The sequence below is a fragment of the Anomaloglossus baeobatrachus genome, unplaced genomic scaffold, assembly GCF_048569485.1.
Source record: "Anomaloglossus baeobatrachus isolate aAnoBae1 unplaced genomic scaffold, aAnoBae1.hap1 Scaffold_3525, whole genome shotgun sequence".
NCBI lineage: Eukaryota > Metazoa > Chordata > Amphibia > Anura > Aromobatidae > Anomaloglossus > Anomaloglossus baeobatrachus.
In genome coordinates, this window is record NW_027442886.1 from 1,657 (window position 1) to 23,392 (window position 21,736).

The following is a 21,736-nucleotide window of genomic DNA, read 5'->3' on the forward strand; positions in this document are numbered from 1 at the left end:
CATCGCAGTGTGTGACACCCCGGGAATGATGAACTGCAACTTACCTGCGTCCCGCTTCTTACGTATGGATGGTCGTATAGAAGGGTAAGTACTTGTGACAGGAACAAAGCATAGGTGCGACACGGTCAACAAATTTCAGTTGTCGCACATAAGATGGGGGCGTGTCACATCACATACGATATCGTATGCAGAATTGTATGGTGTAAAGTAGGCGTAAGCCATAGTGGCCTGGAGTTATGCGCTCAATAAAAGTTTTCTCCTATACCTAGGACCACCTCCAGCTGCACAGGCAGCTCCACCATCTCCACCCTCTCCGGCTGTGGATCCACCATCTCCGCCAGCTCCACCATCTCCTGCTGCGGATCCACCATCCCCGCCGGCTCCACCATCTCCTGCTGCAGATCCACCACCTCCGCCTGCTGCGCCTGCTGGGACACCCTCTCCTTCTCCAACCCCATCACCTGCTGCAACCCCATCTCTTCCTTCAACCCCATCACCACCTTCTACCCTGTCTCCCCATACTTCTCCTTCTAACGATGCCTTCTCCCCCGCATCAGTTGGTGAGTTTTGTGCAGGCTACCCTTCCTGTAATTTATGCACATAACATGGTGTCCCTACAAGTTGTAAAGGATACAGGGATGTTTAAATGATGGTGGGCTGTCGTGTACTAATATTTGATTTGTGTTCCCTAGCCACAGGATCTGGTTGGGCCATCAGCGCCTCAGAGGAAGAAGGTGATGAACCCCAGAACCGTAAGTGGTCAACCAAAAACATATACCTGACAGTTCGATGTTGGAACAAGGATGGTTAACTTTTCCCATTCCCTCCACAGAAATCCCCACACTACAGGACCTGGTGGAATCACAACGGCGTTTGTCAGAAGCCGTCCGGCGTCATGGGGAGATGCTGGAACAGTTTTTGGCAGCCCAACAGCAGGGCCACTAAATGTGAATGTTTGTGATTTAAATGTTTTTTTTTGTTTTGTATGTCACATAAATCTTTCTAGTTTATTTTCGCTGTTGCTTACATTTTTGGACAAAACTTTCAAACAGGGTTTGGGAACCTATTTACTGCCGGGGACCATTTGGAATTTTCTACCAACCAACGGGGGCCACACCAAATTATCAACTTGAACACGACCAGGCTATATTTGTTAAAATAATTAATAAAATCAGCCCCAGAGTGGTGGCTGGAGAGACTGTGATGTTCGGTGAGATGGATCATTTTGATTCTCACCACTACATTTCCATGTTTGTCTTGGTCTGGAGAGGCTGGGGGCATACACAACACAGGAGAAGCTAGGGCATATACATCACAGGAAACACTGAGGCATATACATCCCAGGAGAGGCTGCGTCATATACATCCCTTAAGAGTATGGGGCATATACATCACCCTGAGCAGTAGTTGGCAGCACAAAGAGCACTGTGCCGCCCTGGCAAAACCTGGGTGTTACAGAGGTCTGCATACATGTTATTGATGCTGATTTAACTCTCCCTTGGGGAGGTTCCCACACACAAACACACACCAGCCAATCAGACCCCACTCACCCCCTCCCCACGAAAACAGGAGGACATCAAGACTGTACAGTGGCAACAAGGTTTTTTTTTTTTTCAATGATCTTGACTGTCCAGGGGAGGGTGTGTGTGTGTGTGTGATGTTACCTCTGAGACCACCTGGCTAGTCCAGGGCGTCACATAAGCAGCCCCTGTGTGGGGCTGGGGTGAGTGGTACTCACGGCCTCAGGAATGGGCCAGCCTCTTGTGGGACCCGAAGTGGACCAGGAGAGGGGTGCCAGCTGTCGGGACCCAGTACGGACCAGTGTGAAAAGAAGACACATACCTCGGGCAGGAAAAGATCACCTGAATTACACACACGGGTGTGGGACCCGTCTTCACAGCAGCGGGCCGTTGGCACCTGTTACCAGCAACTTGGTTAATTACTGGACTGGGGTTAGTTATTGGTTTATACTGTGAGTACTCCTGCACCACCCGGTACAAGGCGAGGACTGTACCCGTCACTCTACAAACTACCTCTCCCAATTGGGCCCTGGGACTATAAATCCCCCTACCCGTGGAGGGTATCCCACCTAGCTGCCCCACACCATCAGTCCCGGGCACGGTCCCCAGAGGCAGTGGCGGTGCCACCACCTTATCAACGCAACCCACGGGTGGCGTGACAGACAATTCCCCCTACCTAATCCCCCTCTTTTTTGGGAGCTTGACATTACAGACCGGGTCACGACACCGGGATACCTGCAGAAGTAACCCCTTGGCCAGGATCTCATTTCCCCCCCAATCCCTGGGCAACACAGCAATAGGTGGCAGCACAAAGAGCTGTAGGTGGCATAACACAAACAGCACTGACAGTGACAGCACTAGAAGGCAGCTCGGAGAGCATTAGGTGACAGCACTATAAGGCAGCAGGGAGAGCACTATGTTCCCCACCACAGCTTTAAAACAAAGAACCCACAAAAACATTCTTAATTAAAAAAAAAACACCCACACACACACATTATATATGTGCATCTGTAGAGTTGTGCCATGATGGCGACCCTGACCTCCACCCAGCCCTTTACCCCGTGAATAATGTTATGCAGAATTCATGAAAGCTGTACAAAAGTTTGAAATCAAAGACATTTTTTATTACAATTCCCTAACATTGCTTAAACAACAACAAAAACAGCATAAATATTATAACAAAAAACAAAAACTATAAATTTTGATATTGGTTACTAGAGTCATTTAAATGTTGCCTCTGTGGGCTGAAAAATTGGTTCATTGGGGGGAACATGGGATACTGTGCGGGGGGGTCATGCTGGAGGTGCGGTCGAGGCTCCATCCTCATCCATGGCACTTGGTTCCATGAAGAGTGTTGTTGATGATCTACTTCGCACACTTTTGAGGAGTCTGTCAGTTTCCCCAATGCCACCTTGTTGAGGGCCTCCAGCATGACCCTTTCGACATGACCTCTTTGTTTGTCATCCAGCTTACGGAGTCTTTCATCCGTAAGCTGGGCAAATCCGCAAATGGATGGTCTGCTGTGCTGCTCCAGGATTTTCTTCGCCATATCCATAAGGTCTGTTGATGATGTGTTGTTCGGCTGCCTCTTACGGGTTGAGGAGATCCGCCGCGGTAATGGAGCTTCTGCGGTCTCCTCGGAAGTCCCGGCAATTTCATCATCACCACCTGTCGCTATTGGCCCAGCTTCACAACGATCCTGCGGAACAATAAAAATGATGTTAAACTCAGATATCATGAGCAACAGGCACAGGGATACACATGCACTGGAAACTAATGGGAGGGGCAGACTAGTACTACAAGATATGAAATGTCATTACATGGTATGAAAATAGAGTGTGGAGAAACTAGTAAAGGAGTATACTTATCTGAACTGGAAGGGATACATTTTGAAATCTGCAACAGTAATCATAGAAAACCGTAGTAACTATTTTCAATTAAATAATGCCATGTACATCAAAAGTTTCACAAAGGTACTTACATCTCCAACTGTGGTGTCAGACCGGACCTCAGGCTGTGTTCCGGGACCAAAGGACAGCGATGTTATTGTACGTGGTACCTCTTGGTCTCTTATGAAGGCCAGCAAATCGTAGTACCAAAGCTTTGGAACGTAAAGTTCCTCCGTTCCGGCACCAGATTTGCTGGCCTTCTCCACCTTATTTAGTTCCTTTTTATAAACGGTGCGAATACCCTGGATTTTCTTTCGCACAATCTCAGTCGTAATGGTCTAAGTAGGGTTATGCCTCTGGAACAATTCAACAAGCTGCTCATAGGCCTGCTTTTTCTTGTATCGATTGCTATAATCGACAGACTTAATCTTCCACAAACAAGGCAGGGATCGATACATATCAATCATCTCCCTTATAAATTCTTGTTTGTTGGAAGACATCTGAAAAAAAAGGAAATTAATGTATTACTACATTGTTATAAACTAAGCACAAGAATATAGCTGCTATAATACTGCCACCTACGTACAACTACTTTAATACTGCTCCTATGTCCAATAATATAACTACTATAATACGGCCCCCTATGTACAAGAATATAACTACTATCATACTGCCCCCTATATACAAGAATTTAACTACTATAATACTGCCCCTATGCACAAGAATATAACTACTATAATACTGCCCCTATGTACAAAAATATAACTACTATAATACTGCCCCTATGTACAAGAACATAACTATATGTACAGCGGTATTGAATATATAAATATATATACATATATACCTATATATATATATATATATATATATATATATATATGTAGAAAATAGCTATATGTTCAAGAATATAATTGCTATAATACTGGCCCCATATATATATTTATTTATATATATATATATATATATATATATATATATATATATATATATATATATATATATATTCCTATGTACAGGAATAGAAAAGCTATAATACTTCCCCCTATGTACATAGATAAATATAACTATAATACTGCCCCAATATACAAGAATACAGTTGCTATATTAATGTCACGATGTACTAGAATATTGGTATAATACTGCCCAAAATTACTTACCTTTAAGTCAGGAGAATATTAAAAATCCAAGACGAAATCAACAAATTGAAAGAATCACTGCAGCAAACTGCGTTCTGAAAAAGCTCAGGTAGAGTGAATGGAAGCGCTACTGCGTCGTCTTTTGTTTGATACGGTCACCCAATCAGGCGACGCTGTAGTGATGACCAATCGGAACAGAGGGGCGTGAAGAAAGACAACGCAAAGCGCTGTAGCGATCACCAATAGGAACAGAGGGGCGTGAAAAGAGATAACGCAAACCGTATCTAGGGGTTAAAACCACACCTCTGACTCGTCGTGCAATGACATGTCTGAAACCACACAACGACCGTCGACGTCGCTATGATCTCTGCTCCGTCGCTGCTTTATTTAGCATGTTTGACAGCTTACTAACGATTATCTATGGTCGCTGCAACGTCACAGAATATGGTGACGTTGCAGCGACGTCGTTGTCGTCGTCGTTATGTGTGACACCAGCTTTAGAGATGTTAATAGGTTTGTCAGGAATCTCACAATAAAAAGACATTTTTCCAATACTGATGCGGACAATACTGATAGGCCCAACTCACCTGATCCTCCGACCAACAATTCTACTCATGTCCCCCTATTTTGGAATTTGAGGGAACAGATTGCGGTTACGCACTTACAAGAACTAAGTGACACCTGTACGGGTATATCTGAACCTTCTCCTTTTGTCAATAAGAACCCGAGTTTTTATCCTATTGCCTCCAGGGTTCCTGTTATGGACACGTTCCAGGACCTTATAGAATCGGAGGTCAGAAATATACTCTTGATGAAACCCCAGATTCAGGACAATTTGTCATCCTCTGAAAAAAGAGCACTTAAAGATCTGAAGGACAATAGTCACATTGTGGTCCGGGGGGCGGACAAGGGGGGCTCAGTAGTAGTGCTGGACAGCAAACTGTATGAAAGAGAGATTAATACCATATTGAGTGATAAATCCACTTACAGGCAATTGCCTTGCGATCCCACATCTGATTTTTCCTCAAAGTTACGGGTCCTCTTCTCACAAGGTTTTCAATGGGGAGTTCTTAATGAAAAGGTCCACGAATATCTTTTTGTCGACTCTCTGGTGTGTCTCATTTTTCAAGGCCTTCCCAAGGTCCATAAGGGCACTTTCCCTCCCCCATTGAGACCCATAGTAGCCAGCACTGGGTCTCTAACCAGCAATCTGAGTGACTGGCTAGATCATTATATCCAGCCGCTCATGAAACGTACTATTGGTCATATTAGAGACACAAAGAGTCTCTTACAGGATTTGGAGATGTCCTGGACGAGTGGTTCTTTTTGGATAATAAGCGACGTGGTCTCATTATATCCTAGCATACCGTATAGGGAAGCCTTACAGGCTCTGTATTTTCATCTAAATAAATACAGCTCATTTGACGATGTCCTCAAAGAATTCATTCTCATGACAACAGGTTTTCTGTTGACCCACAATTTTTTCCAGTTTAACTTAACATTTTATCTCCAGATAGCCGGTTGTCCTATGGGGGCATGTTTTTCATGTGCATTGGCTAATATTTACATGGCCTACTGGGAAGAGAAATATATCTATACAAGTGATAATCCATTGTTGCATACCATTATTTGGTATGCAAGATATATTGATGATCAAGTTTTGATATGTAATACAGGAGATTTTGATATCCCCCAGGAGGCCATGGAAGCCGTCAATGCACATTTTAACAACAACCCTCTCAATTTGAGATTTACCATGAACCTATATATGGACTCAGCTCCCTTCCTGGACATCCTGCTATCTGGCGACCCCTTGACTGGTTCCATTCATTCTGTTCTGTATAGGAAGCCTATTTGTGGCAATACCTCTCTCCATGCGAGTAGCTGTCACATGCCCCACACCTTACAGAATTTACCTGTGGGTGAGCTCTTACGAGCGAAGCGTTTATGCTCATCTGAAGCTTCCTATCGTTGTGAAGCTGTCCGCATTAGAGAGAGACTCAGTGGGAGGGGGTATCCTGATCGGACTTTGAACAGGGCCTCTTCTATTGTTGAGAATAGGACCAGAACCAATCGGTTGCGGATGCCCTGGAAAGACCCATCTCAGAGGAGGAGTACTGGGCTGCAATTAAAAATTCCCCCACTGGTAAGGCCCCTGGCCCAGATGGCTTCCCCCTGCTTTACTACAAAAAGATGGGCTCCATGCTGCTCCCCCATTTCTCTCTGCCTTTAACAATATCTCACTCTCCGAAAAGGTCCACTTGCCGAGAGACTCTTTGGCCGCTAATATAGTAGTCATCCCTAAAGAGAGTAAAGACCCTACCTCTTGTTCTAGTTACCGACCCATCTCCCTCCTCAACACAGACTTGAAGCTCTTCACCAGAATATTATCAGAGAGACTCTCTCCATTGCTGGGGGGGATTGTCAACCCGGACCAGGCTGGGTTCATGATGGGAAGGGAAGCGAGGGACAACACCACTAAGGCGCTGAACTTAATCCACAGGGCTAATTCGGAAGGGTTGCCCCTGATGCTCCTGTCGACCGACGCAGAAAAAGCGTTCGACAGAGTCAATTGGATATTCATGGAGGAGGTTCTGCGGGAGGTGGGGTTGGGGAGGATGATGCTCAGGTGGATATGCTCTCTGTATAGTAACCCCTCTGCCGCGGTCAGGGTGAACGGTCTGGGTGAACGGTCTCCTTTCAGATAGATTTCCCATTCTTAACGGCACAAGGCAGGGATGCCCCCTCTCACCCCTGATCTTTATCCTGACCCTGGAACCCCTGCTTAGCCGAATTAGAGGTAACATTGACAGGAATGATACCAGGCCACATAGGTTTGAGCTCTAAGCCTGAGCCATAACCACGATTTTCAGGTGTTTCAAGCCTCCCCTGATGAGCAGTCGTTGTGAAACGCGTCGGAAGTCACCTGCTTGATGGATATTAGGGTCAGCCACAACAGGGCCAGCTGTGGACTGCCCTTGTAAGGGCGGGAGTTTTTGTGGATTATCTTAGGGTCAGTTGTATCCCAGACAGGGCCAGTGACCAAGCCACTGCTCCCCAAGTGCCGGTAGTTGGACTAAGCAGCACTGGAGAAGGACGACACCTCACCGACAAAAAGACTGGGTGAGATGGTTCCACTTTAAGTGGTCCTAATATTGCACTGTATATGACATCCTATTGTCCCTGACCCCTGCCGTTGTTTGTATAGAGCATGGTACAGGTATTATGAGGTCATTATTTCCTGGGCACCGCATGTCATGGTGCATATGTTTGGTTGTCCCCTGATAGAGCGTATCACACTAGCTTAGCTCTATAGTGGGACATTCACACTATTTTTGGTCTGGTGTTGATGACGCTGAGTGACAACATTCTGTCTGTTGAGTGGCATGCTACTTCTTGTGTATACATTTATCTTTGAAGGCTGCACTTACACAGCATCTGTCTAATCAGCGATACCACATCAGCTTTTTGTGTGTTGAAAAACTCATTACATCTCCGGTGTTGTTCATCTAGGTGAACGTTACCCGTTCCCCTTTTTCTGTAAATGATGGTGCCATAGATACACGCAGCACACATTGGTCCCATCATTTCCAGGTTTTAAATGGTGTTTGGATCACAGTTTGTATATTTATTTTAAATAACCCAATTAAAGGTTAAGTTTTATTATCACATGTTGCTAGATCTATATAAGTTGTACATGTTGGAATTCTTTTCTAATACCTACTGGTTCTGAATTGGTGCTATATTCATAACATTGACATTTCCGGCCCTATAGTTGCTGGTTCCACCTACAAAATTGCGGCGTACGCGGACGACTTACTTTTCTTTATTACCAACCCTCGGGTCTCCCTGCCCAATCTACTGAGAGAGCTGGAAACATACTCCTCTCTTTCTAATTTTAGAATTAACATGTCAAAATCGGAGGCTATGAATGTATCTCTCCCCCAAGATCATGTTATTTCGCTACAATCTGCGTTCGGGTTTAAGTGGGCTAATCACTCTCTGAGGTACCTGGGGGTCCAGCTGGCAGCGGACACTAGCCAACTATATAAGCTGAATTATCTCCCTCTCCTGCAGTCCATTAGAACAGACTGCGCAAATTGGGCGAGGGGCCTTTTCACATGGTTTGGGAGATGTGCAATATTGAAGATGAATATATTACCACGACTTCTATACCTCTTCCAGGCCCTGCCAATTAAGATCCCGAGCTCTTTCTTCAAGGAATTGGCCTCACTATATACTAAATTTATCTGGGCGAATAAGCCGGCGAGACTTTCCCGTTCCCTACTGTGCAGACCTAAGTGTAGGGGAGGGCTGGGAATACCTGATATGAAAAAATATTACTGGGCCACACATATGGTTAGGGTTCTGGATTGGTGCCACCACTCTAGGATGAAACCATGGGTCGCCCTGGAACAGAGCTTCTCGGAGGTACATTTACCGGCCATGCCTTGGGTCGCAAGCTTTTTCCCGTCTACTTTGAGATCTCACCCCACTATTGGCGCTACTCTGGAATGCTGTTCGAGGGGCGAGGTTCGGCGCCTCCTCCTGCCGTTGCCTTCCCCCATGTCACCAATTATAGGAGATCCGGATTTCCGTCCTGGCCTCTTGGACCCAGTTTTTCGGAGCTGGGTACAGGGGGGCAGATTCAGAGCTTACCAGCTGGGAGGGGAGGGTGACTGGCTATCTCTTTCGGATATTTGTGGTCTCCTGCCTCCGGACCCCCTGGGGAGATGGAGGGCCATGCAGTTGAGGCATTTCATGAGCTCCCTTCCCTGCTTCGCCCGGTATGCTGGGCCTCCCACAAGATTCGAGAAATTGTGCTTGGGAGAGGGGGCCCTGCGGCACTCACTTTCCCTGGCATACAATTTGCTATCAGACCCGGGAGATTTGCCCACCCCGGTCTATTTGCGGCAGTGGGAAAGGGACCTTGGGACGGCTCTATCTGACACGCAACGAAACAACGTCCTAATGATGGCACATAAAACCTCGATCAGTTCCAGACTGTTGGAGGCCAACTTCAAACTGCTGACTAGGTGGTATAGAGTCCTGACCAGACTTCATAGGATATTCCCCTCAGTTGACCCCGTTTGCTGGAGGTGTGGCTCGGGGGAGGGTGATTACGTGCACATCTTTTGGTCCTGCCCTTCCTTGCAACGGTTTTGGTCAGAAGTGAGGGAGGTAATTAGACTGGTGACCGGCACGGTTGAGACATTGGGTTCGGAACTGTTTATCTTACAGCTTTTGGAACTCCCGGCTCCTAGATACAAGCGCTCTTTGCTTAGATTTCTGGTAATGGCTGCCAGGTCTTGCATCCCGCTTGGCTGGAAGTCTTCTACCACCCCCACACTGGCACAGTGGGTTTCAAGGGTTAACGACCTAAGGCACATGGAGGACTTGACATCCTCTCTCAATGACAGACAGGAAGATTTTCATAGGACTTGGTTCCCATGGTTGGAGTTCACTCACTCGGTGGAATACGCCAGATTACTCTCTGTTCCACGGCTGCTGTGAGGCTCTGGGGAAACACTCTCCCCCCCCTTTTTTTTTTTTTTTTTCTCTCCTCTCCCCCTTTCCTCTTTTTTCTTCTCTCGCTCTCCCTTCTTCTCACTTCTTTGTCCCCTATCTTCCCCTATTCTCCCCTCCCCCCCTATTCCCCTTTAGCTCTTTCTCTTAACCTGTTCTAAACTCTTTTCGGGCTTTGCTCTCTTTCTATGTTCTGTATTCCACCCTTGTTGGGTTGGTTCATAAAAGGATTAAATTGGGCCTGACTCGAGCAGTTGCAGCGACTAGATATGTACAGGGGTGCGGAAGGGTGGGCTACATGTCAATGTTAAATATTTGAAATCTGTTATTCTGTTCTTTGTGGAGCAGGTGTTACTTTGTATGTTCTCGAGTCGGTCATTAAAATAAAGAATTTAAAAAAAAAAAAGAACCAATCGGTTGGAAGATCACCCTGTTTCCTCAGTATCTAGAAATCGTGTGACTTTTTCAACACCATTTAGCACTGATTTTTTTCAAATTAAACAGACCATCCAGCGTTTTATCCCCCTTTTACGTCAGGACCCCATACTAAATTCAGTTCTTCAGCCGGGGGTCAATATAGTAGCCAAGAGAGCTCGTACCATTGGGAACCTTGTGGCACCCAGCATGTTCACATCTAAGAAATGTAACAGAACCTGGCTCAGTGTCTCTGGGTCTTATAAATGTGGGTCCGGCCGATGGGGCCTTTGCAGGTTCATGCACAATACCAAATCCCTATTAGGGAATAATGGAGAAAGCTTTGTAATTCGATCGTTTATTAATTGTGCTTCTGCACATGTGGTCTATGTGGCAACGTGCACACTATGCCGCAAGGGCTATGTCGGCTGCACCTCTAGAGCACTTAGAACCAGGATCTCTGAGCACGTCCGCATACCTTCAGCAGCTCATGACAGGACCTCCTTAAGCTATGTTGCATTGGTGAAGAAACGCTCCTTATCTGGTCTGACCAGGCACTACATTGAATGTCATTCAGCGGATTTTTCTTCCTTAGTGATCACGGGTATAGAGTCTGTTCCCAGACCACCTCGTGGGGGGGACTGGTTCCAAGCCCTGCTTTTGGCAGAGGCAAAATGGATTTTGAAGCTAAATACAAGATACCCAGGTGGCTTTAACTATCGCTCCGATTTGCGATTTATTTTTTAGATCGATAGATATAGAATAATTTCTGATCCGTTTTCTGACATTCAATGAGGTGCTTTTATGCTTATGTGTTTGTTCTAGTCATTCTTTGATGAAATTCATCCATTCCTGCACGGATGCCATAATTCGGACATATTGTAATGAGCATTCCTTCAGTCAAGCTCCACACATGTTTCATCCTGATGTATATATATTTTTTTTTTATGGTCTTTTTATCGTCAGACGATATGCACATATTGGAGCTTGCTTATTTATATTGAACAAGTCCTCTCCCCCCCCCCTGTTTTTCACTGGAGGAGCTGCTTTTTGATATACTTTGCAAATATTGTTGAGAACCTTATAAATTTATATTTTATTTAACTTGTGATCTCCATATAATTTACTTATCAACCTAGGGTTGGGTCCTTTGGTAACTAACCCACATAATCTAATTTCATTTTTAGCTCTATCTGTATCATGAAATTTTTCGTTTCTATTCTTATGAATATATAGGGGCTTGTATTTGCAGCCCTATTGCAATTTCAGGTCAGCTCCTCTATTGAAATGATTATTAACATATGAATGAATGTTTTATGGTTTATCACGCACTATTTACTAAGGATTATATTGACCCAGTATGATGTTCCTTTTGTCCATATGCACGGCGATGTTCACCTGTTTTTTCATGCAATCATGACATCCCGCCCCTCCCTTCCGCCCATCCAGCGGGTTAGTCTATTTTAGTAATGTTGTGGTATACATGGAACACTTATGATTAAGGACTCTTTCTGTTTTTATGGTGTAGTCCGAAACGCGCAAAGTTTCCATGTATTGATTTATACCTCGGCCTTCACGATGCTTTTAATATTTCCAATAAAGATTACGGAGATTTTATCTTAAAGAAGAATCAGTGCCGGATCATCCTTTTCTTCTCTGCCTTCTTCCACAAACCGGTCGGGACTTACCGGCGGATCCGAGGCACCCGCAAGGTCTAGCAGTCCGGGCAACAGGTGAGCTGAAGAATCCCTTTTCCTTTACCCATTCTAGGCTTATCCCCAGCCTGTGCTAGTGTGCTCTGGTGGACGGAGCAAGCAGCACGCTGCGATAAAGGCACAGAAAAGCTGCAGCAGGTTTACCAGCCTCCCGAAACTGTGCTGTGTGTGTGACTCCCCCCCCCTCACTGTGAGTACTCAACCAATTGCTGCCCCCCCCGCTCAGTGCTGTGTACCCCCTAGTGCTGTGTGCACCCCCTCGTGCTGTGTGTACCCCCTCGTGCTGTGTACCCCCCAATGCTGTGTGTACTCCCTAATGCTGTGTGTATCCCCTAGTGCTGTGTGTACCCCCTAGTGCTGTGTGTACCCCCTAATGCTGTGTGTACCCCCTAGTACAGTAAGTACCCCCTAATGCTGTGTGTACCCCTTAATGCTGTGTGTACCTCCTAATGCTGTGTACCCCCTTGTGCTGTGTGTACCCCCCAGTGCTGTGTACCTCCTAGTACAGTGTGTACCGCCAGTGCTGTGTACCCCCTCATGCTGTGTGTACCCCCCAGTGCTGTGTACCTCCTAGTACAGTGTGTACCCCCCAGTGCTGTGTACCTCCTAGTACAGTGTGTACCCCCTAATGCTGTGTGTATTCCCTTGTGCTGTGTGTATCCCCTAATGCTGTGTGTTCCCCCTAATGCAGTGTACCCCCTAATGCTGTGTACACCCCAGTGCTGTGTACTCCCTAGTACAGTGTGTACCCCCTAAGCACGGTGTAACCCCTCACTGCTGTCCGTGCCCCTCTAGTGCTGTCTGTACCCCCTGGGTGATGTCTACGCCCCCCCCAGTGCTGTCCGCACCACCTAATGCTGTCCATGCTGCACCCAGTGCTGTCCATGCCACGGTGAGTGCTGTCTGTGCCCCCCTTATGCTATCCATGCTCCCCAGTGCTGTGTGTCACCCCTCAGTACTGTGTACCTCCCAGTGCTCTTAACTCGCTACTGCTGTCTGTACCCTCCCACTGCTTTCTATGCCCCCCAGTCTGTGCCCTCTTGTTGATGTCTATGTTCCACCAGACCTGTCTGTCTCCCTAGTGATGCCACCTAGTGCTGTCCATGCTGCCACCCAGTGCAGTCCGTGCTGCCACCCAGTGCAGTCCGTGCTGCCACCCAGTGCAGTCCGTGCTGCCACCCAGTGCTGTCCCTGTCCCCAGTCATGTCTGTGCCACTGCCAGGGCTGTCCATGCCCCCTACTGATGTATATGCCCCAGCCCCTCCTGTGATATAAACTCCCAGTGTCTCCTGTAATTTATGCACCCCTGCCCCTCCTGTGATGTTTATGCCCCCAGCATCTCCAGACAGAGACAAACCTGGAAAAGCAGCTGTGAGAAACAAGATGATCAATATCACCAAACATCACAATTGCACCAAAGAGAAGCAGCTCCTGCCCCCACAGTAGGGGTGAGTTAATTAATTGTTTGACCAAATATAGCAGGGTTATTTTTCAGGTTGATAATGTTGTGCGGCCCCCAAAGGTTAGTACGAAATTCCAAATGGCCCCTGCCAGTAAAAAGGTTCCCCACCCCTGCAGTAAGTGATAGACATACAAAAACACATTAAAAATATAGTGTTACAGTTGTGAGGTAGCGACCACCAATGTTGTGGATGGTCGCTATGTGTTGCAGTGGAGAAGGATTCCCTGCCCTATTGAACTGAAGATGTGACTGTGGGACCTGTAGTTTCACAGGACTTGGGTTGTAATTAAGGGTTAGCTTCCCTTTAAACTATGGGCGGCGTGATGGACAGGGCTGGAGAATCACATACCTCCACCTGTGGGTGTGTCCGGTTGGGTTTAAGAGACTGTTAGTTTTAGAGACAGAAAAAAGTCTGAGTGTGCTGCACATGGAGATTGTGTGCTGCACATGGAGATTGTGTGCTGCACATGGAGATTGTGTGCTGCACATGGAGATTGTGTGCTGGAGGTCTCAGTCTGTGTGAAGACTGAAGAGAGACTTCTGGAAATCAGTCCAAGTGAGGACTGGGGATAAAACTGCAGCCTGGCTGGAGGCTGCAGGAAGGAACCACAGTGAGTGGTGTTCGCTGGCAGGAGCCAGAGTGTGGAGACTCCACTATGGACATTTAATTGGACTGGAAGCCCACGGTATGTTATATTTTCCTTTAAGCCAGGAGAGGCTTTGTTACATTTTGTTTAGCAGTTTATGTTGAGTCTATTAAATAAACTGCTGGGTTTTATAAGAGACAGTGATACCTGTGTTGCCTAAGCTACCTAATACCGCTGCAAGCGAGTGAAACCCCCAAGTTTCGGTAAGCAACGTTATACAGTGTACAAAACACACAAGGATGCAGAGGGTTAACACGCTGTAAGTTGGGTTAAATTATACAAACCCTAGGAGTATAGTGAACAGATAAAGCCTAATTGGCTATTCCTTTGGATTTGGATGTAGATAATAACAGAGGTAACAGTAATAGGGCTGTCGAAATTTACAAGATGATGGTCGCGGTGTAAGTAAAGTGCAACGGCTGGCTGTAAATATATATATATATATATATATATATATAGTTCCGGAATTGCGACAGTGCAGACCTTCATTGGACCTGTGGGCTGACTAATAAAGTGTACATGTGCACTCAAAATTCATCGGTATAGACCTGTATGTTCCCAAATGCTGGTATCCCCATCATTGATGGGTCCATACCCAGGGACTCAACACGTGAATTTCACATATAATAGTGAGAGAATGATAGTAAAATTCTGTAGTAAATATTATATCTCATCACTATAGAAACAGGACTAAATGGTAATCTCAGCAGCCACAACTCTGCCTAATGGCTGAAATACTAATAAACGCACTGAGTAGTGGAAAATACCAAAGGCAGAAAGAGTGTGCAGGAGAGTAGAAGGCACCTTGCATTCCCGAGATAATCGTCTCCATGCTCCAAATCCATTTTAAAGCCATTTTTAAGGCATTTCGCGCATACATGAAATGAACACATTTTTCTCCAAAACTATAACAGATGCAAGCTTGTCCTGTTTGGTGGAGATGATATTTAATAAAATAAGTAGAAATCCACTAAAAGTTTTGTTTGGTTATCTTGCAATCCCGAGATAATCGTCTCCATGCTCCAAATCCATTTTAAAGCCATTTTTAAGTCATTTCGCGCATACAAGAAATGAACACATTTTTCTCCAAAACTATAACAGATGCAAGCTTGTCCTGTTTGGTGGAGATAATATTTAATAAAATAAGTAGAAATCTACTAAAAGTTTCGTTTGTTTATATTGCCATCCTGAGATAATCGTCTCCATGCTCCAAATCCATTTTAAAGCCATTTCAAAGGCATTTTGCGCATACATGAAATGAACACATTTTTCTCCAAAACTATAACACATGCAAGCTTGTCCTGTTTGGTGGAGATGATATTTAATAAAATAAGTAGAAATCCACTAAAAGTTTTGTTTGGTTATCTTGCAATCCCGAGATAATCGTCTCCATGCTCCAAATCCATTTAAAGCCATTTTAAGGCATTTCGCGCATACATGAAATGAACACATTTTTCTCCAAAACTATAACAGATGCAAGCTTGTCCTGTTTGGTGGAGATGATATTTAATAAAATAAGTAGAAATCCACTAAAAGTTTTGTTTGGTTATCTTGCAATCCCGAGATAATCGTCTCCATGCTCCAAATCCATTTTAAAGCCATTTTTAAGGCATTTCGCGCATACATGAAATGAACACATTTTTCTCCAAAACTAAAACAGATGCAAGCTTGTCCTGTTTGGTGGAGATGATATTTAATAAAATAAGTAGAAATCCACTAAAAGTTTTGTTTGGTTATATTGCAATCCCGAGATAATCGTCTCCATGCTCCAAATCCATTTTAAAGCCATTTTTAAGGCATTTCGCGCATACATGAAATGAACACATTTTTCTCCAAAACTATAACAGATGCAAGCTTGTCCTGTTTGGTGGAGATGATATTTAATAAAATAAGTAGAAATCCACTAAAAGTTTTGTTTGGTTATCTTGCAATCCCGAGATAATCGTCTCCATGCTCCAAATCCATTTTAAAGCCATTTTTAAGGCATTTCGCGCATACATGAAATGAACACATTTTTCTCCAAAACTATAACAGATGCAAGCTTGTCCTGTTTGGTGGAGATGATATTTAATAAAATAAGTAGAAATCCACTAAAAGTTTTGTTTGGTTATCTTGCAATCCCGAGATAATCGTCTCCATGCTCCAAATCCATTTTAAAGCCATTTTTAAGGCATTTCGCGCATACATGAAATGAACACATTTTTCTCCAAAACTATAACAGATGCAAGCTTGTCCTGTTTGGTGGAGATGATATTTAATAAAATAAGTAGAAATCCACTAAAAGTTTTGTTTGGTTATCTTGCAATCCCGAGATAATCGTCTCCATGCTCCAAATCCATTTTAAACCATTTTTAAGGCATTTCGCGCATACATGAAATGAACACATTTTTCTCCAAAACTATAACAGATGCAAGCTTGTCCTGTTTGGTGGAGATGATATTTAATAAAATAAGTAGAAATCCACTAAACGTTTTGTTTGGTTATCTTGCAATCCCGAGATAATCGTCTCCATGCTCCAAATCCATTTTAAAGCCATTTTTAAGGCATTTCGCGCATACATGAAATGAACACATTTTTCTCCAAAACTATAACAGATGCAAGCTTGTCCTGTTTGGTGGAGATGATATTTAATAAAATAAGTAGAAATCCACTAAAAGTTTTGTTTGGTTATCTTGCAATCCCGAGATAATCGTCTCCATGCTCCAAATCCATTTTAAAGCCATTTTTAAGGCATTTCGCGCATACATGAAATGAACACATTTTTCTCCAAAACTATAACAGATGCAAGCTTGTCCTGTTTGGTGGAGATGATATTTAATAAATTAAGTAGAAATCCACTAAACGTTTTGTTTGGTTATCTTGCAATCCCGAGATAATCGTCTCCATGCTCCAAATCCATTTTAAAGCCATTTTTAAGGCATTTCGCGCATACATGAAATGAACACATTTTTCTCCAAAACTATAACAGATGCAAGCTTGTCCTGTTTGGTGGAGATGATATTTAATAAAATAAGTAGAAATCCACTAAAAGTTTTGTTTGGTTATCTTGCAATCCCGAGATAATCGTCTCCATGCTCCAAATCCATTTTAAAGCCATTTTTAAGGCATTTCGCGCATACATGAAATGAACACATTTTTCTCCAAAACTATAACAGATGCAAGCTTGTCCTGTTTGGTGGAGATAATATTTAATAAAATAAGTAGAAATCTACTAAAAGTTTCGTTTGTTTATATTGCCATCCTGAGATAATCGTCTCCATGCTCCAAATCCATATTAAAGCCATTTCAAAGGCATTTTGCGCATACATGAAATGAACACATTTTTCTCCAAAACTATAACACATGCAAGCTTGTCCTGTTTGGTGGAGATGATATTTAATAAAATAAGTAGAAATCCACTAAAAGTTTTGTTTGGTTATCTTGCAATCCCGAGATAATCGTCTCCATGCTCCAAATCCATTTTAAAGCCATTTTTAAGGCATTTCGCGCATACATGAAATGAACACATTTTTCTCCAAAACTATAACAGATGCAAGCTTGTCCTGTTTGGTGGAGATGATATTTAATAAAATAAGTAGAAATCCACTAAAAGTTTTGTTTGGTTATCTTGCAATCCCGAGATAATCGTCTCCATGCTCCAAATCCATTTTAAAGCCATTTTTAAGGCATTTCGCGCATACATGAAATGAACACATTTTTCTCCAAAACTATAACAGATGCAAGCTTGTCCTGTTTGGTGGAGATAATATTTAATAAAATAAGTAGAAATCTACTAAAAGTTTCGTTTGTTTATATTGCCATCCTGAGATAATCGTCTCCATGCTCCAAATCCATTTTAAAGCCATTTCAAAGGCATTTTGCGCATACATGAAATGAACACATTTTTCTCCAAAACTATAACAGATGCAAGCTTGTCCTGTTTGGTGGAGATGATATTTATTAAAATAAGTAGAAATCCACTAAAAGTTTTGTTTGGTTATCTTGCAATCCCGAGATAATCGTCTCCATGCTCCAAATCCATTTTAAAGCCATTTTTAAGGCATTTCGCGCATACATGAAATGAACACATTTTTCTCCAAAACTATAACAGATGCAAGCTTGTCCTGTTTGGTGGAGATGATATTTAATAAAATAAGTAGAAATCCACTAAAAGTTTTGTTTGGTTATCTTGCAATCCCGAGATAATCGTCTCCATGCTCCAAATCCATTTTAAAGCCATTTTTAAGGCATTTCGCGCATACATGAAATGAACACATTTTTCTCCAAAACTATAACAGATGCAAGCTTGTCCTGTTTGGTGGAGATGATATTTAATAAAATAAGTAGAAATCCACTAAAAGTTTTGTTTGGTTATCTTGCAATCCCGAGATAATCGTCTCCATACTCCAAATCCATTTTAAAGCCATTTTTAAGGCATTTCGCGCATACATGAAATGAACACATTTTTCTCCAAAACTATAACAGATGCAAGCTTGTCCTGTTTGGTGGAGATGATATTTAATAAAATAAGTAGAAATCCACTAAAAGTTTTGTTTGGTTATCTTGCAATCCCGAGATAATCGTCTCCATGCTCCAAATCCATTTTAAAGCCTTTTTTAAGGCATTTCGCGCATACATGAAATGAACACATTTTTCTCCAAAACTATAACAGATGCAAGCTTGTCCTGTTTGGTGGAGATGATATTTAATAAAATAAGTAGAAATCCACTAAAAGTTTTGTTTGGTTATCTTGCAATCCCGAGATAATCGTCTCCATGCTCCAAATCCATTTTAAAGCCATTTTTAAGGCATTTCGCGCATACATGAAATGAACACATTTTTCTCCAAAACTATAACAGATGCAGGCTTGTCCTGTTTGGTGGAGATAATATTTAATAAAATAAGTAGAAATCTACTAAAAGTTTCGTTTGTTTATATTGCCATCCTGAGATAATCGTCTCCATGCTCCAAATCCATTTTAAAGCCATTTCAAAGGCATTTTGCGCATACATGAAATGAACACTTTTTTCTCCAAAACTATAACACATGCAAGCTTGTCCTGTTTGGTGGAGATGATAATTAATAAAATAAGTAGAAATCCACTAAAAGTTTTGTTTGGTTATCTTGCAATCCCGAGATAATCGTCTCCATGCTCCAAATCCATTTTAAAGCCATTTTTAAGGCATTTCGCGCATACATGAAATGAACACATTTTTCTCCAAAACTATAACAGATGCAAGCTTGTCCTGTTTGGTGGAGATGATATTTAATAAAATAAGTAGAAATCCACTAAAAGTTTTGTTTGGTTATCTTGCAATCCCGAGATAATCGTCTCCATGCTCCAAATCCATTTTAAAGCCATTTTTAAGGCATTTCGCGCATACATGAAATGAACACATTTTTCTCCAAAACTATAACAGATGCAAGCTTGTCCTGTTTGGTGGAGATGATATTTAATAAAATAAGTAGAAATCCACTAAAAGTTTTGTTTGGTTATCTTGCAATCCCGAGATAATCGTCTCCATGCTCCAAATCCATTTTAAAGCCATTTTTAAAGCATTTCGCGCATACATGAAATGAACACATTTTTCTCCAAAACTATAACAGATGCAAGCTTGTCCTGTTTGGTGGAGATGATATTTAATAAAATAAGTAGAAATCCACTAAAAGTTTTGTTTGGTTATCTTGCAATCCCGAGATAATCGTCTCCATGCTCCAAATCCATTTTAAAGCCATTTCAAAGGCATTTTGCGCATACATGAAATGAACACATTTTTCTCCAAAACTATAACAGATGCAAGCTTGTCCTGTTTGGTGGAGATAATATTTAATAAAATAAGTAGAAATCTACTAAAAGTTTCGTTTGTTTATATTGCCATCCTGAGATAATCGTCTCCATGCTCCAAATCCATTTTAAAGCCATTTCAAAGGCATTTTGCGCATACATGAAATGAACACATTTTTCTCCAAAACTATAACACATGCAAGCTTGTCCTGTTTGGTGGAGATGATATTTAATAAAATAAGTAGAAATCCACTAAACGTTTTGTTTGGTTATCTTGCAATTCCGAGATAATCGTCTCCATGCTCCAAATCCATTTTAAAGCCATTTTTAAGGCATTTCGCGCATACATGAAATGAACACATTTTTCTCCAAAACTATAACAGATGCAAGCTTGTCCTGTTTGGTGGAGATGATATTTAATAAAATAAGTAGAAATCCACTAAAAGTTTTGTTTGGTTATCTTGCAATCCCGAGATAATCGTCTCCATGCTCCAAATCCATTTTAAAGCCATTTTTAAGGCATTTCGCGCATACATGAAATGAACACATTTTTCTCCAAAACTATAACAGATGCAAGCTTGTCCTGTTTGGTGGAGATAATATTTAATAAAATAAGTAGAAATCTACTAAAAGTTTCGTTTGTTTATATTGCCATCCTGAGATAATCGTCTCCATGCTCCAAATCCATTTTAAAGCCATTTCAAAGGCATTTTGCGCATACATGAAATGAACACATTTTTCTCCAAAACTATAACAGATGCAAGCTTGTCCTGTTTGGTGGAGATGATATTTATTAAAATAAGTAGAAATCCACTAAAAGTTTTGTTTGGTTATCTTGCAATCCCGAGATAATCGTCTCCATGCTCCAAATCCATTTTAAAGCCATTTTTAAGGCATTTCGCGCATACATGAAATGAACACATTTTTCTCCAAAACTATAACAGATGCAAGCTTGTCCTGTTTGGTGGAGATGATATTTAATAAAATAAGTAGAAATCCACTAAAAGTTTTGTTTGGTTATCTTGCTATCCCGAGATAATCGTCTCCATGCTCCAAATCCATTTTAAAGCCATTTTTAAGGCATTTCGCGCATACATGAAATGAACACATTTTTCTCCAAAACTATAACAGATGCAAGCTTGTCCTGTTTGGTGGAGATGATATTTAATAAAATAAGTAGAAATCCACTAAAAGTTTTGTTTGGTTATCTTGCAATCCCGAGATAATCGTCTCCATGCTCCAAATCCATTTTAAAGCCATTTTTAAGGCATTTCGCGCATACATGAAATGAACACATTTTTCTCCAAAACTATAACAGATGCAAGCTTGTCCTGTTTGGTGGAGATGATATTTAATAAAATAAGTAGAAATCCACTAAAAGTTTTGTTTGGTTATCTTGCAATCCCGAGATAATCGTCTCCATACTCCAAATCCATTTTAAAGCCATTTTTAAGGCATTTCGCGCATACATGAAATGAACACATTTTTCTCCAAAACTATAACAGATGCAAGCTTGTCCTGTTTGATGGAGATGATATTTAATAAAATAAGTAGAAATCCACTAAAAGTTTTGTTTGGTTATCTTGCAATCCCGAGATAATCGTCTCCATGCTCCAAATCCATTTTAAAGCCATTTTTAAGGCATTTCGCGCATACATGAA

The 21,736-nt window shown here is 42.4% G+C and overlaps 1 long non-coding RNA gene across 1 annotated transcript; it reads left to right on the forward strand.

Moving 5' to 3' along the window:
* The first annotated feature begins 307 nt into the window (after nucleotides 1-307).
* Nucleotides 308-857, forward strand: LOC142272603 (uncharacterized). The gene is made up of 3 exons (XR_012737436.1): nucleotides 308-560; nucleotides 693-752; nucleotides 833-857. It is a non-coding gene; the product is annotated as an uncharacterized LOC142272603 (long non-coding RNA).
* Nucleotides 858-21,736: the final 20,879 nt, after the last annotated feature.